Source organism: Saimiri boliviensis, chromosome 7 (assembly GCF_048565385.1).
Source record: "Saimiri boliviensis isolate mSaiBol1 chromosome 7, mSaiBol1.pri, whole genome shotgun sequence".
In the NCBI taxonomy this organism is placed as follows: domain Eukaryota; kingdom Metazoa; phylum Chordata; class Mammalia; order Primates; family Cebidae; genus Saimiri; species Saimiri boliviensis.
The window spans coordinates 104,972,572-104,990,267 of NC_133455.1; the positions used below are offsets into that span (position 1 = coordinate 104,972,572).

The 17,696-nt window shown below is 48.7% G+C and overlaps 1 pseudogene; it reads right to left on the reverse strand.

The window, feature by feature from the left end:
* Positions 1–13,177: 13,177 nt before the first annotated feature.
* LOC141585242 (small nucleolar RNA U13) lies at positions 13,178–13,274 on the reverse strand (annotated as a pseudogene).
* Positions 13,275–17,696: the final 4,422 nt, after the last annotated feature.

The window sequence follows — 17,696 nt, forward strand, 5'->3', positions numbered from 1 at the left end:
ATACAGAAATTAGCCAGGTGTGGTGGCACATGCCTGTAGTCACAGCTACTCAAGAGGCTGAGGCCTGAGAATCCCGGGAGGTGGAGGTTGCAGTGAGCTGAGACCACACCATTGTACTCCAGCCTGGGTGACAGAGTGAGACTCCATCTAAAAAATAAAATGAGAAAATCTGATCTTTCTGCCACGCATGGGGGTGCATGCCTGTAATCCCAGCACTTTGGGAGGCTGAGGTGGGCACATCACTTGAGGTCAGGAGTTCAAGATCAGCCTGGCTAACATGGCAAAACCTTGGCTCTACTAAAAATACAAAAATGAACCGGGCATGGTTGCATGTGCCTGTAATCTCAGCTAATTGGGAGACCGAGGCAGGAGAATCACTTGAACCCCGAAGGTGGAGGTAGCAGTGAGCTTAGATCACGCCACTGCACCTAAGCCTGGGGGACGGAGAAGACTCCATCTCAAAAGAAAAAAGAAAAGGCAATGCAACCCCTACTAGTCTTCTCTATAAGCAGGCTCAGAGTGATGGCCGTGGAGTTTTTGGTCAGCCAGGGGCTTGAACACAATGGAATGTCGTCTTCTTCTTCTTCTTCTTCTTCTTTTTTTTTTTTTTTTTTTTTTTTTTGAGACAGAGTTTTCGCTCTTGTTTACCCAGGCTGGAGTGCAATGGCGCGATCTCGGCTCACCGCAACCTTCGCCTCCTGGGTTCAGGCAATTCTCCTGCCTCAGCCTCCTGAGTAGCTGGGATTACAGGCACGTGCCACCATGCCCAGCTAATTTTTTGTATTTTTTAGTAGAGACGGGGTTTCACCATGCTGACCAGGATGGTCTCGATCTCTTGACCTCGTGATCCACCCGCCTCAGCCTCCCAAAGTGCTGGGATTACAGGCTTGAGCCACCGCGCCTGGCTTGGAATGTCTTCTAATACAGGTAACTGCTATAAGCAATAAAACAGGTTGGGTTTGGCAGCTCTCATCTGTAATCCCAGCACTTTGGGAGGCTGAGGCTGGAGGATCATTTGAGTCCAGCTGTTTGAGATCAGCCCAGGCAGGAGGGTGAAAGCCCATGTCTACAAAAAATAAGTTAGTCTTACATGGTGGTGAACCTGTGGTTCCAGCTACTGGGAGGCTGAAGCAGGAGGACTGCTTGAGCCTGAGAGGTGGAGGCTGCAGTGAGCCACAATTGCACCTGGATGCAGTGAGCCTGGATGACAGACTGAGACCCTGTCTTCAAAAAAGAAAAAAAAAAATTCATTTGTAAGGATAATACAGACTGAGTACAGTGGCTCACCGCTGTAATATCCAGACTTCCGGACTTTGGGAGGCTAAGGCAGGGGGACTGCTTGAAGCCAGGTGTTTGAGACCAGCGTGCATAACCTAGAGGGACCCAGTCTCTACAAAAAACACAAAAAAATTAGCCAGGCATGGTGGCATGTTCTTGTAGCCAGCTACTCACGAGGCTGAAGGAGGAGGATCGTTTGAATCCAGGGAAGGTGGAGGCTGCAGTGAGCCATGATGTCACTTCTGCACTCCAGCCTGGGTGCAGTAGTACAGTCAGAACTCAGCACAGCCTGCACCTCCACAGAGCAAGACCCTCTCTCAAAAAAAAAAAAAAAAGGCTGGGGCTCATGCCTGTAATCCCATCACTTTGGGAGGCTGCGGTGGGCGGATCATGAGGTCAGGAGATCGAGACCATCCTCCCCAACAGGGTGAAACTCCATCTCTACTAATAATACAAAAAAAAAAAAAAAAAAAAAAGTGGGCATGGTGTCACACACCTGTAGTCCTAGCTACTTGGGAGGCTGAGGCAGGAGAACTACTTGAACCCAGGAGGCAGAGATTGCAGTTAGCCAAGACTGAACCACTGCACTATAGTCTGGGATTGCAGGTGTGTGCCACCAGGCCTGGCTAATTTTTGTATTTTAGTAGAGATGGGGTTTCACCATGTTAGCCAGGCTGGTCTCCAACTCCTGATCTCAGGTGATCCTCCCACTTCAGCCTCCCAAAGTGCTGGGATTGCAGGTGTGAGCCACTGTGCCCAGTCTGATTTTTTTCAAGTATTTAAAAATATAAAACCAATAAACATTCTTGGGCAGCTCATGAGCTGTATAAAAACAGATGGTGAGCCGGGCGCGGTGGCTCAAGCCTGTAATCCCAGCACTTTGGGAGGCCTAGGCGGGTGGATCACGAGGTTGAGAGATCGAGACCATCCTGGTCAACATGGTGAAACCCTGTCTCTACTAAAAATACAAAAAATTAGCTGGGCATGGTGGCATATGCCTGTAATCCCAGCTACTGAGGAGGCTGAGGCAGGAGAATTGCCTGAACCCAGGAGGCGGAGGTTGCGGTGAGCCGAGACCGCTCCATTGCACTCCAGCCTGTGTAACAAGAGCGAAACTCCGTCTCAAAAAAAAACAAAACAAACAAAACAAAAAACAAAAAACAAAAAAAAAAAACAGATGGTGGGATCTCTATGTCTCCTGTGTAGATACTATATGCCATGGTTTCCAGAGCCCTGGCTAGATGTTTGTTTGTTTGAGACAGAGTCTCCCTCTGTTGGCCAGGCTGATGCAACGGTGTGATCTCAGCTCACTGTAACCTCCACCTCCAACGTTCAAGCAATTCATGTGCCTCAGCCTCCCTAGTAGCTGGGATTACGGGCACTACCACACCCAGATAATTTTTTTGTATTTTTAGTAGAGATGTGGTTTCAGTACGTTGGGCAGGTGCTCTCAAGCTCCTGGCCTCAGGTGATAATCCTACCTCGGCTTCCCAAAGTACTGGGATCACAGGTATAGGTGATTCTGACTAAGTACATTTCAATACTAAGTACATTTAAGTACTAAGCCCTGGCTAGGTACCTTTAAGGTATAATGGCATATGGAGGCTGAGGTGGGAGGATCACTGGATGCCAGGAGATCAAGGCTAGTCTGAGTAACATACCAAACAGAGAGATCCTATCTTTACAAAAAAATTTTTTGTATTAACTGGGCATGTTGGTTATAGTGTGCACCTATAGTACTAACTACTTGGGAGGCTGAGGTAGGAGGATCCCTTGAGCCCAGCAGTTCAAGGTTTCAGTGAACTGTGATCACGCCACTGAATTCCAGCTCTGAGACAGAGCAAGACACTCTTTCTAAAAATAGTAAAAAATGTTTTATTTTCTTGAGACAGAGTCTGGCTACATCACCCAGGCTGGAGTGCAGTGGTACAATCTCAGTTCACTGCAACCTCCGCCTCCTGGGTTCAAACAGTTCTCCAGTCTCGGCCCCCTGAGGAGCTGGGATTATAGGCGTGTGCCACTGGGTTTGGCTCATTTTTGTATTTTTAGTAGACACCAGGTTTCACCACGTCAGCCAGGCTGGCCTCCAACTCCTGACCTCAAATGATACACCCATCTTGGCCTCTCAAAGTGCTGAGATTACAGGTGTGAGCCACTGTGCCTGGCCCTGTGAAAATGTTAGTGGCATTTTGATTATAATTGAATACTTTTTAAAAAATCAAATGCGCATACATATGATTGTTTTTGGCAGGACGAGGGGCCAGGACTTTTTTCTAATTCCTTCACCTTGTATTCTAGGGCCTTGCAAACAATAGGTGCTTAGCAAATGCAATAGAAGGCACTCAGACAGTGCTTGATGTGTAGTGTATACTTGTCTTCATTAGGAAGAAAGAAACAGACAGGAAGAACAAGGGAAAATTCAGGGCAATTGATCAGGTCGACACCATCATTGCTAAAATCAGAGGAGACCAGGCTGTGTGCGGTGGCTCATGCCTGTAATTTCAGCACTTTAGGAGGCTGAGGCAGGTGGATCACTTGATGTCAGGAGTTCAAGACCAGCCTGGACAACATGGCAAAACCTCATCTCTACTGAAAATACAAAAATTAAGCAGGCATGGTGTGGCAGGCCCCTGTAATCCCAGCTACTAAGGAGGCTGAGGCAGGAGAATCACTTGAACCCGGGAGGTGTAAGTTGCAGTTAGATGAGATTACACCACTGCACTCCAGCCTGAGCGACATTGCAAGACTCCACCTAAAAAAAAAAAAAAAAAAAAAAAAAAAAAATCAGAGAAGACCAAGACACCCGCAGATAATGCACTGTGTCACTTTCCCTGTGCATTTTTCCTGCCTCTTGGTAGACAGCTCCTAACATCACCATGAGATCCTGGTGAAGGAGGTGTGGATACTGGGGTTGCTACAGTTTATTGAACCATTTTTTCTCCCAGAGAGAGATGCTAATCTTCTGTCAGATTCCTTTGAGTGTTTTTCCGATCCCTGCTGTGGGCAGTTTACCCTCAGGGCACTTCTCCATGGAGCCACCAGGTGGCGCCATTGCTGCATAAGTGAAACTGACTCAAGATTAGAAAGTAGTGTTCCATTGTCTTTGAGATGGGTGGGGTGGGTCAAACCTGTAATCCCAGTACTTAGGGAGGCTGAGACGGGTAGTTCACTTGAGGCCAGTAGTTCGAGACCAGCCTGGCAACATGGTGAAACCCTATATGGTGAAACCCTAATTTTTATACTAAAAATATAAAAATTAGCCAGGCATAATGATTCACGCCTATAATCCCAGCTACTCGGGAGGCTGAGACAGCATTGATTGGGAAGCAGAGGTTGCAGTGAGCCAAGATCGTGACACTGCCCTTTAGCCTGGGTAACAAAGCGAGACTCCAGTTTTTTTAAAAAAAACAGTATTCCTAAGGACTGAGAGGGGAAACAGGCATGCAGACTGGAGTTGGGGTGGGGCTTGGGCTTGGCAAGAGAATGGGTTCAAGTAACCTGTGAAGGACTCTCAGAGAGTCACAGCAACTTAAAAATCATTTATTCTACCTCTTCCACATTTTCCAGATATAGAAACCAAAGCTGAGAGCGGGAGATAACTATCCCAAAAGCACCACGTCGGTGGGGAGCCGGGTTGCCAGAGAAAACACAGGACATCCAGTGAAGTGTGAGTTTTGGACTCTTCGTGTATGTCTCAAATAATGCACGAGACTTAAACTAAAACCTTATTCACTCTTTGTCTTCGAAGGTAACTGTGCATCTGTATGATGCTTTGCTAAGTCTGACAACCCTCATGAGGGTAAAATGAAGATTAGGGAAATAATTAAATGTAATAAGCAAACATGCAAAATAAAGACAACTCTGTTCCCATTGTGCAGACAAGAGAATTGCACATTAGGGAGGTGGCTTGCCCCAAGGCCACACTCACAAGCGTCAGAGTCAGGATTTGAACCTGGTCCTGATTCCAGAGGTCTCAGTTTCACTGTTGTGGCCAGGAACATCTCATAGTCCGCCATGTGCGTGCATGTTCTGTCTTGAATATAACCCTCTCCCCATCGTGTAAGTGGACCATTCCCCTCCCTGACATTGAAGAACCCCGTATTCAGCAGGCGCCTCCTGACCCAGCAGACCCCCATGAGCCCAGATCCCTGAGACCTGGTGGCTGCCATTATGACATTCCCCAACCGCATCTTAGGACCCAAGTCTGACCCCCTGCAGGATCTGCAGCTGTGTTACAGGAAAGGGGACCCGATCCAGACCCCAAGGGAGGGTTCTTGAATCTCGTGCAAGAAACAACTCGGGGTGAGTACATAAAGTGAAAACACATTTTTTGTTTGTTTGTTTGGTTGGTGGTTTTTTTTGTTTGTTTTTCAGATGAAGTCTCACTCTGTTGCCCAGGCTAGATAGAGGGCAGTGGTGTGATCTTGGCTCACTACAACCTACACCTCTGGGGTTCAAGTGATTTTTCTGCTTCAGTCTCCTAAGTAGCTGGGATCACAGGTGCTTGCCACCACACCTGGCTAATTTTTATATTTTTAGTAGAGATGGGGTTTCACCATGTTGGCCAGGCTGCTCTCAAACTCTTGACCTCAGGTGATCCGCCTCCCTCAGCCTCCCAAAGTGCTGGGGTTCCAGGTGTGAGCCACAGAGCAAGTTGATGCTTTCCTAGACAAGCAAGTTTTTTAGGAAAGTAAAGATAGAATGGTTACTCCATAGAGCAGCCCAGAGGGCACTGGTGCCCATCTTTAGGGTTATTTCTTCATGACATGCTGAATGGGGGGGGTAGATTATTCATGACTCCCCTTTTTTAGATCATACAGGGCAACTTTCTGATGTTGCCATGGCATTTGTAAACTGTCAAGGCACTGGTGGCAACGTGGCAGTGAGGACGACCAGAGGTCACTCTCCTGGCCATCTTGGTTTTGATGGGTTTTGGATTGGCTTCTTTACTGCAGCCTGTTTTATCAACAAGGTCTCTGTGACCTGTATCTTGTGCTGACCTCCTATGTCATCCTGTGACTTAGAATGCCGTCACCACCTGGGAACGCAGCCCAGTAGGTCTCAGCCTCCTTTTACCCATCTCCTATTCAAGATGCGGTTGCTGTGGTTCACACACCTCAGGCAGCTGGGCTCCTTGGGATCTCCTGACATTCTGTGCCCTCTGTGCCCTCCTCCCTCACTGCCATCGCTGTCTTCCTGAGCCTCCTCCTTCTGAATTTCTTCATCACCAAGAAAAGGAATCGCTGTTAGGTTTGGCTTTTGGGAAAGGGATGGACCAGGCAGGCAGTAGGGAGGGAGACACAGGCCCTGGCATGGGCGATGGGGAGGGGAGAGCTGAGTGGGAGCCGGTGGGTCAGGCTTTGTTCTTGTCTCTGTGAGTTGCCCATTGTGCAGATCTGCCCCGCTCCTTCCCCATCGCAATGGATGGGGACTCCTCTCTCTAGTGTTCAGGCCCCGGGCCCTGGGTCAGATCGATGCCTTTTTCTCCTGCACTCCATTAGTCAGAAGATTTGCTTGGCATCACCTTGAAAATGCATCCAGAAGCAAGGCCCTGGCTCACTCCCTACTTCTGTCCCAGCCTCTCTGCACTTCCAGCCACAGGAGACCTGTGTGAGCTGAATCCATTGCACCCTCCTCTGCTCAGACCCACAGCGGCACCATTTTTCTCGATCTGAGCCAAAGGCCCCAGAGTGGCCCACCAGGCTCGCCCTGGGCTGCCTCATTGCCTCCAGCCTCACCTTCCACCAGTCTCCCTCTGTTTTCCACCTACCATTCTTCCCCATCCTCACACCTGCCTGATGTTCACACATCCCTCCAGGCATCTGCTTTAGCTGTTCCCTCCACCTGGACCACCCTCCTTCCAGAAGACCATTGTCCCCTCCAGCACCCCCTGCAGTCAGGGCTGCCTTCCTCACCACCATCCAGCAAGGACATGGCCCGCCCATCCCTCTCCTCCCAGCAGCTCCCTTCCTTGGCCTGTCCTGGGTTTGTTGTTGCTTTTCCCCAGCACTTCGCACTTCCTAAAGGGCCCTGCAGGAGGCTCCTGGCAGGGGCCGATGGCCTCGCTCTCCTTAGACTGGAAGCTCCACAGCAGCACGGGCCACTCCTTGTGGCAGACTCAGTATCTAGTTAGTGCTCCGCATGCTGAAGGTGCTGGATCAGTGTTTGAGAACTACAGAAGATAGGAGGGTGGAGAGAAGGGAGGGAGAGATGAAGGGAAGAAAGGAGGGAGGGGAGAAAGGAGAGGAGGGGAGGAGTGAAGAGGAGGGAGGCAAGGACACATAGGAAAGGGGAGGACAGAGGGAAGGAAGGAAAGAGTTGAAGGAGGAAGAGAAGGAAGGAGGGAGAGAAGGAAGAGAGGGGGAGGGAGGAAAGGAAAAAAAGGAAGAAAGAAAGGGCGAGAGCAGAAGAAAGGAGTAGGGAAGAAAGGAAAGAAAGGCGGGAGAGAGGGAGGGAGGCAAGGGGCATGAAGGGAAGGAGTTTATTTCCTCTCTATGCCCAGCTGTCCCAATGTCCATCTGTCACTTGGACTGTTTCTCCAGCCTCCTGCGTGGCCCCTTTCAGGCATGGTGGCTCACACCTGTAATCCCAGCACTTTGGGAGGTGGAGGCAGGCGGATCACCTGAGATCAGGAGTTCAAAGGCAGCCTGGCCAACATGGCAAAATGCTATTTCTATTAAAAACTACAAAGATTAGCTAAGCATGGTGGCAGGCACCTATCATCTCAGCTACTCCAGAATCTCAGGCAGGAGAACCGCTTGAACACAGGAGGCGGAGGTTGCAGTGAGCTGAGATTGCATCACTACACTCCAGCCTGGTAAGAGCAAGACTCCATCTCAAAAAATAAAAAAACCTTCTCCAGGCAGCTGCCTTCTGATGATGCCCCCCTCACCCAGTGAAGCACGGGAGACCCCAAATTCCTGCCTGACCCGAAAGTGCCAAGTGACCCTGCCCACGCACTCCTCTGGCCACACTGTGTCCTCTGAGTCATGCTGTTCCCTGTCTCAAAGCCTCCCCTCCCTCTTCCCAGCCCCATCCTCTGCCTTCCTGGCGTCCACCTCCTGGTCATTTAATGTGTATCTCAGGCTGTAATCCCAGCACTTTAGGAGGCCTAGGGCAGAGGATCACTTGAGGTCAAGAGCTTGAGGCCAGCCAGAGCAACATAGTGAGACCCCCCCCGCCAAACCCCACCAAAAATGTGAAAGGAAGAAAAAAAGATGTAGCTCAGGCATTACTCACCTCCAGGTAGCCTTTCTGATAGTGCCATCCACAGGTGGGCTCAGGGGCAGCCTCTGTTCTCTGGGCATCAGAAGCTGCCTCCCTGGGGAAACGCTCCTGGGTCAGCTCCTGCAGGAGTCCAGACACAGGATGATGGTGGATGGATCAGGACTGAGGGTCAGAGATGTGGAGAGGCAGGCAGCTTTGGGACACACTTGGTGAGATCAGTGGGATTTGCTGCAGGGTGACTGTCAGGGTGCAGGGGATAATTCTGGACCAACCGTGTCTTCATCTCTCTCTCCCCTCCAATCCCAGGAGAGCAAATGAGGCAGAAGGACTTGAGGGCCCGGCTCACCAGCTCCATCCTCAGGAACTTGAGGACTATCAAGTTCCATGGCTGGTGAGGTCTGCTGTTCTGAGAGTTCCAGGCTTTTACCGATGTGGGGAGGAGGGTTCAGGTGCAGGTGGGCTGCAGAGGTAGAATCCAGGGTCTGAGTGGCTTTCCTGCTGCTGGCCAGCAGTTGTCCACAGCCACCCTGCCACTGACATGATCCTTGTCCTGCCATTCTGTCATTTATTTCCGACGGCTGTCAGAACACTCTTCCTGAAGCACAGCTTTCAGAAGAATTTGAACATGTCGATGCATAGGCCAGATGCAGTGACTCATGCCTGCCATCCCAGCTCTTTGGGAGGCTGAGGTGGCTTGAACCCGGGTGGTGGAGATTGCAGTGAGCCGAGATTGTGCCACTTCACTCCAGCCTGGGTGACACAGCAAGACTTTGTCTCAAAAACAAAACAAAACTAAACAAAAAGACCATAAATGGGACCAACACATAGAGCCCTCCCGTGCTGCTCTCCCCAGGAGTCCCCAGGCTCAGCCCTCATGTCTATCACCTTCACAGAGAGGCCTTTCCTGACCACCTTCTCCACTGTCACAGTACCCCTGCTCGTGCTAGTGCACTCTACACCTGCACCTGATTTCTCTTTACTTTTTTATTTTGGAAGAGAGTCTTGCTCTGTTCCCCAGGCTGGAGTGCAGTGACGCAATGTCAGCTCACTGCAACCTCCACCTCCCAAGTTCAAACAATCCTCCCACCTTAGAATCCTGAGTAGCTAGGATTACAGGCAGGCACCACCACTCCTGGGTCATTTTTTTTTTTTTTTTTTTTTTTTTTTGTACTTTTAGTAGAGATGGCATTTCACCATGTTGGCCAGGCTGGTCTTGAACTCCTAACCTCAAGGGATCCATCCACCTCAGCCTCCCACAGTGCTGGGATTACAGGTGTGAGCCACCGCACCTGGCTGCACCTGCTTTAGTGTTTATTTTTCATAGCACTCTCCACTTGATGTGCTGTCGGAGCTAATGGTTTGTTTATGGATCGCCTGTCTCTTTCCCCCTCATTAGAATGATGGATCCATTAAGACAGGCGTCCCCAAACTTTTTACATAGGGGCCCAGTTCACTGTCCCTCAGACCGTTGGAGGGCTGCCACATACTGTGCTCCTCTCACTAAGCACCAGTGAAAGAGGTGCCCCTTCCTGAAATGCGGCGGGGGGCCGGATAAATGGCCTCAGGGGGCCACATGCTGCCCGCGGTTCGGGCCATAGTTTGGGGATACCTGCAGTAAGAGATCGGGAACTTTGTTTTGCTCATTGCTGTTTCCCCAGACCCTCGAACCCTGCCGGGTATATGACAACCATGCAGTAATTATTTATAAAATAAATGAATGTTGAAATAAATGGCTGGGTGCTGTGGCTCATCTCAGCACTTTGGGAGGCCGAGGTGGGCGGATTGCTTGAGGTCGAGAGTTCGAGACCTGCCTGGACAACATGGTGAAACCCCATCTCTAATAAAAATAAAAAAGTAGACTAGGAATGGTGATGCATGCCTGTAATCCCAGCTACTCAGGAGGCTGAGGCAGGAGAATTGCCTGCACCCGGGAGGTGGAGGTTGCAGTGAGTCGAGATCATGTCATTGCACTGCAGCCTGGCCGAAAGAGAGAGACTGTCTCAGAATTAAATAAAAATAATTTACAAAAAGAATTAATGAAAGATAAGAAGGTCTAGATAGAAGGAATAAGTTACAGTAATCGATAGTGCACAAGGGAAATTAGAGTGAATGAGAATTTATTTGAATATTTCAAGATAGATAGAAGGATTTTCATGTTCCCAAAACACCAGAAAAATATTTGAGGTGATGACTGTCTCAGTTACCCTGATTTGATCATTACATATTGTCTACAGCTGGAGTCCCCAACCCTACTGGCCATGGATCAGTACCAGTCTGTAGCCTGTTTTGTTTTTGTTTTTCTTTTTTTTCTTTTTCTTTTTTTTTTTTTTTTTTGAGACAGAGTCTCAGTGCGTGCAGCGGTGCAATCTCAGGTAAATCTGGCCTACACCTCCGAGGTTCAAGCAATTCTCCTGCCTCAGCCTCCTGAGTAGCTGGGATTACAGGTGTGTACCACCACACCTGGCTAATTTCTGTATTTTTAGTAGAGACAGGGTTTCACCATGTTGACCAGGCTGGTCCCAAACTCCTTATTTCAGGTGATTCGCCCTCCTGATTCTCCCAAAGTGCTGGGATTACAAGTGTGAGCCACTGTACCTGGCCTTTTTTTTTTTTTTTTTTTTTTTTGATATGGAGTTTTGCTCTTGTTGCCCAGGCTGGAATGCAATGGCGTGATCTTGGCTCTCTGCAACCTCTGTCTCCCAGATTCAAGTGACTTTCCTTCCTCAGACTCCCAAGTAGCTAGGGTTACAGGTATGAGCCACCATGCCAGGCTAATTTTTGTATTTCTAGTAGGGACAGGGTATCTCTATGTTGGTCAGGTTGGTCTTGAACTTCCGACCTCAGGTGATCCACCTGCCACAGTCTCCCAAAGTTCTGGGATTACAGGCATGAGCCATTGTGCCCGGCTCACCTGTTAGGAACTGGGCAGGCAGCACAGCAGGTGAGCAGCGGGTGCGTGAGGGAGGTTTCATCTGTGTTCACAGCCACTCCTTATTGCTGGCATCACCACCTGAGCTCCACCTCCAGTCAGATCGGTGGCGTTGTTAGAGTCTCATAAGAGCACGAACCCTACTGTAAACAGCACATCTAGAAGGAGCTGGACTGCGTGCTCCTTATGAGAATCCAATGCCTGTTGATCTGTCACTGTCTCCCATCACCCCCAGAAGGGACCATCTAGTTTCAGAAAACAAGTTCGGGGCTCCCACTGATTCTGCATTATGGTGAGTTGTGTAAGTATTTCATTATATATTACAATGTAATAATAATGGAAGTAGGCCGGGCACAGTGGCTCATGCCTGTTATCCTAGTACTTTGAGAGGCTGAGGCAGGTGGATCACCTGTGGTTGGGAGTTCAAGACCAGCCTGGCCAACATGGTGAAACATCGTCTCTACTAAAGGTACAAAAACTGGCCGGACATGGTGGCAGGACATGTAATCCCAGCTACTTGGGAGGCTGAGGCAGGAGAATTGCTTGAACCCAGGAGCCAGAGGTTGCAGTGAGCCACGATCGTAGCATTTTGGGAGGCTGAAGTGGGCGAATCACCTGAAGTCAGCAGTTTGAAACCAGCCTGGCCCACTGGTGAAGCCCCGCCTGTAATATAAATACAAACATTAGCTGGGTGTGGTGGTAGGAGCCTATAAGCTGAGCTACTCGGTAGGTTGAGGCAAAAGAATTGCTTGAACCCAGGAGGTGGAGGTTGCAGTGAGCTGAGATCATGTCCCTGCACTCCAGCCTGGGCAATAGAGCAAGATTCTGTCTTTAAAAAAAAAAAAAAAAAAAAAAAAAAAAAAAAGGCAAGCCAGTCACAATGGCTTATACCTATAATCCCAGAACTTTGGGAGGCCAAGGTGGAAAGATCACTTGAGGCTAGGAGTTCCAGGTGTAAACCTGGGCAACATAGCAAGACCCCATCTCTACAAAACATTTTTTAAAAATTAGGCACAGTGGCATGTGCCTGTAGTCTCAGCTACTCAGGAGCCTGAGGCAAGAGGATTGCTGGAGCCCAGAAGGTGGAGCCTGCAGTGAGCCGTGCTTGTGCCACTGCACTCCAGCCTGGGTGACAGAGTGAGACCCTGTCTCTCAAAAAAAAGAATTCAGAGTAAAGTATGAATCGTAAGTTCAAGCACGCCATGTCCCAAATTTCCTTCACGAGTGTTGATGCACGCCCCAAGAAATCTGTATTCATTTCCCAGCGCTGCCTTAACAAAGTACCCTAAACTGTGTAGCTTCAACCACAGAGGTTTATTCTCACAGTTCTGGAGGCCAGGAGTCTGAAATCAAGAGATTTTTTATTGTTTGTTTGTTTTTCCTATGAAGGCTGTGAGGGAGGGTCTGTCCCAGGTCTCGCTCCTGGATTCTCAGAGCTTCCAGAGTTCCTTGGCTTGTAGGTGGTCTTCTGTCTCTGTCTTGACATTGTCTTCCCTTGGTAGGTGTCTTTGTCCACACATTCCGTTTTTATAAGGACACCAGGCACACGGGATTAAAATTTACCCTCATTACCTCAGCTTAGCCTGATCACATGTGAAGAGCCTATTTCCAAATAAGGTCGCATCCACAGACCCTGCGGCATAGGGCTTCAGCGTCTTTCGGGGAGACACGGGACAACGCATAACGCTATAGATTTGCAAATATTTTTAGTTTGAGTTTCTGGGTTTTATTTTTTATTTTTCGCATCAGGTGGGTGATGTGATGATACCATAACAAGTTTTGAGGAGGGTGCATATCATAAAATAGCATGAAAACCCAATCGTCATGCTTAGGTTTTGATTTCTTAATTTTACTTTTAATTTTTCTTGAGGCAGGGTCTTGCTCCATTACTCCGGCTGGAGGGCAATGGTGCAAACATGGCTCACTGCAGCCTCAACCTCCTGGGCTCCAGCGATCTTCCCACCTCAGCCTCCCAAAGTGCTAGGATGATCGGAATGAGCCACCACCCCCAGCTGTTCTCTACTTTTTGTTTGTACATTGTTCTTTTTACTCAAAAATACACCTTTGCAGCTGGGCATGCTGGCTCATTTCTGTAATCTCAGCACTTTGGGAGGCCGAGGCAGGTAGATCACTTGAGGTCAGGAGTTCAAGACCAGCCTGGCCAACATGGTGTAATGCCTTCTCTACTAAAAATGCAAAAATGAGCTGGACGTGGTGGTGCATGCCTGTAATCCCAGTGACTCAGGAAGCTTAGGGAGGAGAACCACTTGAACCCTGGAGGCGGAGGTTGCAGTGAGCCAAGTTCATAATACTGCACTCCAGACTGGGTGGCGGAGCGAGACTCTGACTCACAAAAAAAAGGAAATACACATACATATATATATATATATATATATACACACATGCACACTTAATACACACACACACACCTTGGCAGTCTTTTTATATATCAGCATTTGCTATTACAATTTAAAATCTATGGTAGATTTCATTTAGATTAATAGTCTAAATACTATCCTGTTAAGTTCTACAACTAAAGAAAATAGGCAATGCATTTAAATGATTCAAAGTTCAAAACCTATGAAAGAGTATAGAACTGAGTCTCCCATATGGCAGCCAGTGGCATCTGTGTTTCTTGAAATCGAAGTGAGGCCAGATATGGTGGCTCCTGCCTGTAATCCCAGCACTTTGGGAGGCAGAGTCAGGTGGCTATTCTGAGGTCAGGAGTTTGAGAGCAGCCTTACCAACATGGTGAAACCCCATCTCTACTAAAAACACAGAAAGAAGCCAGATGTGGTGGTGAAGCCCTGTAACCCTATCTAATTGGGAAGCTGAGGCAGGAGACCTGGAGACCTGCTTGAACCTGGGGACAGAGGTTGCGGTTAGCCAAGATCATGCAGCCTCACTTCAGCCTGGGCAACAGAGCTAGACTCCATCTCAAAATAGAAAAAAAATCTAAATGAATTAACATTAAAGAAGATGAAGGATTCGGTTCTTTGGCTGCGTCGGCCACATTGCAGGTGCTCCGCAGCTGCAGATGGTCCTCAAACATGGTCCTCATTGCAAAAAGTTCTATCGGTTGGTGCTGGTGCCACCTTAAAGCCGCTCTCCCTCCTCTCCTGAAAGCCAACCACTGTTAGGGTTTTTTTGGTGATTCCTTTCCGAGATGATCTATGCACACGATCAGCACGTGGAGTTAATATATCTACCTAAAAAAAAAAAAAAATCGGTGTGTCCCGTGTAGTGCGAATGACCATGTAAAAGTCCATTTAATGGAATGTATTCAGCTAGTTTCATAATGAAGTGCTCTTGAGTTTTTCCCAGGTTTCCTCTCTTACAATCATTCTGTGGTGAACACCATTCTCTCTGCAGAGTACATTCTTAACAGTGGAATTCCCTGGCCACAATGTTTATATGTCTTTCTCTTTTCTTTTCTTTTCTTTCCTTTCTCTCCCTCCCTCTATTCCCTCTTTCTTCCTTTTCCTACCTCTTTTCTTTCCTTTCCCCCCTCTCTTCCCCCGCTTTTTTTCTCACCCACTTTCCTCTTTCTTTCACAAGGTCTTCTATGCAATGGCATGATCCCAGATGACTGCAGCCTTGAACCACTGAGCCCAAGCGATCCTCTTGCTTCAGCCTCCCAAGTAGCTGGATCTAAGGCCTGTGCCATCATGCCCTTCCATTTTTTCTTTTCTTTTTGTGGAGATGCGGCTTACTGTGTTGTGCAGGCTCATTTTCATCTTAGTAGGTCCTTTTCAAGGGTTCTTACCCAAGGGTACCTGGATAGAACTTAGTCACTTGAAGCCCTTGTCGTTGTGTTGAAGTTTCGTGTCTGTTTCCTCCATCCCGGGGAGAAGATTTAAATCTTCTATCCCCTTTTCAAGCAGAACAGTGACTTCAGAAAGTGTACAAATGTTGGGAGGTGAGGTGGGAGGTTCACATGAAGTCAGGAACTTGGGACCAGGCTGGCCAAGAAGGTGAAACCCTGTCTCTACCAAAAATACAAAACTTACCTGGGCGTGGTTGTGCACATCTGTGGGCCCAGCTTCTCAGGAGGCTGAGGCAGGCGGATTGCTTGAATCTGGAAGGTGCAGGTTGCAGTGAGTCGAGATTGCACCACTGCACTCCAGCCAGGGTACAAATAGCACCTTTAGCCTTGATCCCACCAGGCATGACCACTGGGCACGTTCAGCAGTGGATCACCCAGTTCTGCCTCAATTTGCAGTGTCTTCTCAGATGGCTGGAGTGGCGCATCTGAAGCTGGGGCTGGATGTCTTGCTGCATAAATACTCTCTCCATTTCCACCTGTGCCGTCAGCCTGGGTGGGGAGGAGACGCGTGTCAGGGGAGAGCCATCTTCTTCCTAAGGCCCCACCTGTCTGATGGCTGAGACATCTGCTTCATTTCTAGAACTCCCAGGGGGCCTTAAACGTCTTGTTATTTGCTAAAGATGCAAGCACAGATTGCCTGTACCTCCCCTCGGACCTTCCTGCCACTCCCTATAGAGCTGTCTGAAGCCTGGAAATGTTTATTTGCCTTTGGAGAAATTCTAGTTCTATCTGCCCCAGACTCATCGACTCATCAAAATTACAGTAACAGCCTGTGCTCTATAACTTTCTGGAGCCTGTTCCAGCAAGTCCCTTCTTCAAGTCTTTTTTCTAACCCCGTACAAGATGGGGAAACTGCGGCAGATGAGCTCATGAATATAAAGTGCCAGAGCTCGGGTTCAACCTTGAATCCCTGGGCCCAGGGGTTCGAGGCTTGGGTTCAACCTTAAAGTCTGAGGGATTTAAGGTTGATGTGGGAAGTTTTCTGTTTGACACCCCCTACCCCGGTGTGTGGGGGTTGGTCCGGTGTTGCCTGGAGAGCCCCAGTTTTCGCCCGCTGACCTGACGCATTTGTGGCTAGTGTTCTCTTTAACTGCAAAGTGTGCTTTAGGAGAGAAGTTCTGTGCTCACCCTGTTCACCTGCACCCTGAGGAAGCTCTGAGAACACCACGCAGCCTCCGATACATGCTGAAGAAATCCAGCTCTAGGATGTGCCTGCCAGCAGGAGGAGCTGCGAGCATCTACATCCACATGTAGACATATTTGTACACATACGTTCAGATACAAACATCCATATATATACACGTCTTTACACACATCTGCACACTCGTCTGTATACACACATTCATACACATGTCTACATGTACACACATCCATATCCACACATTCATACACACATATCTGTATTTCCATATATCTGTATACATACACATCTACACACATCCACGTACAGATACATCTGTATACAGATGCATGCACATACATACACATCTGCACACATGTCGGTGGGGATCAGGGAAACATAGCATTAAGTAGTGATGGTCTGGCAATAGCGAGTATTGTTTGGACATCTTTTGGGTGAACTGACCAGCTAGTGGCTATCAGAGGGGTGTGTGGGGTGTGTCTGCAGCTTGGTGGGGTCATCAAACATGGTATTTATTGTTGCACATGTCTTTTCTAGAGGATCTCCCATGCGGGGCCCTGGAGTGTAATGAGCTGTCCCCGTGGCCCACCTGCCAGTGTCTGCACCAGTGACCAACAAAGTTCTGGCTTCACAGGCCTCACGGACTTTGGATTGTACTGTAAGAAACGCTAGTGTGCCATCATTGGAAGTGTCTGGTCACCACGTGGAGATCCGTTGCCAGCGGCAGGTTGGGAGCCGGGAGAGCCGGGAGGATGTTTCAGTCGGACAGGCTCGATGACCAGGGCTGGCGCTGGTGGGCAGCGGAGATGGCAGATGGGGTGGACTCTAGTCACGTTCCATAGTGATGGCCGACAGAGTTTCTGATAGATCCAACGAGGGGGTTGTCAGTGAGAGAAGAGGAGTCCTTTGTGTTTATGCCTGAGTTTATAACACAGGTTTCTAATTTTGAGAAATCCCGAGTTTAAAAAATTCAGGAAGGGCTGGGCATAGTGGTTCCCACCTGTAATCTCAGCACTTTGGGAGGCCAAGGCGGGCGGATCACTTGGGCTCAGGAGTTTGAGACCAGCTTCGCCAACATGGTGAAACCCGGTCTCTACTAAAAATACAAAAATTAGCTGGGCACTGTGGTGTGCATTTGTCATCCCAGCTACTTGGGAGGCTGAGGCAGGAGAATCACTTGAACCCAGAGACGAAGTTTGCATTGAACCAGGATCCTGCCACTGCCCTCCAGCCTGGGTGACAGAGTGAGACTCTATCTCAAGGAAAATCAAAACCGGGGAAGGATCAGCATACAA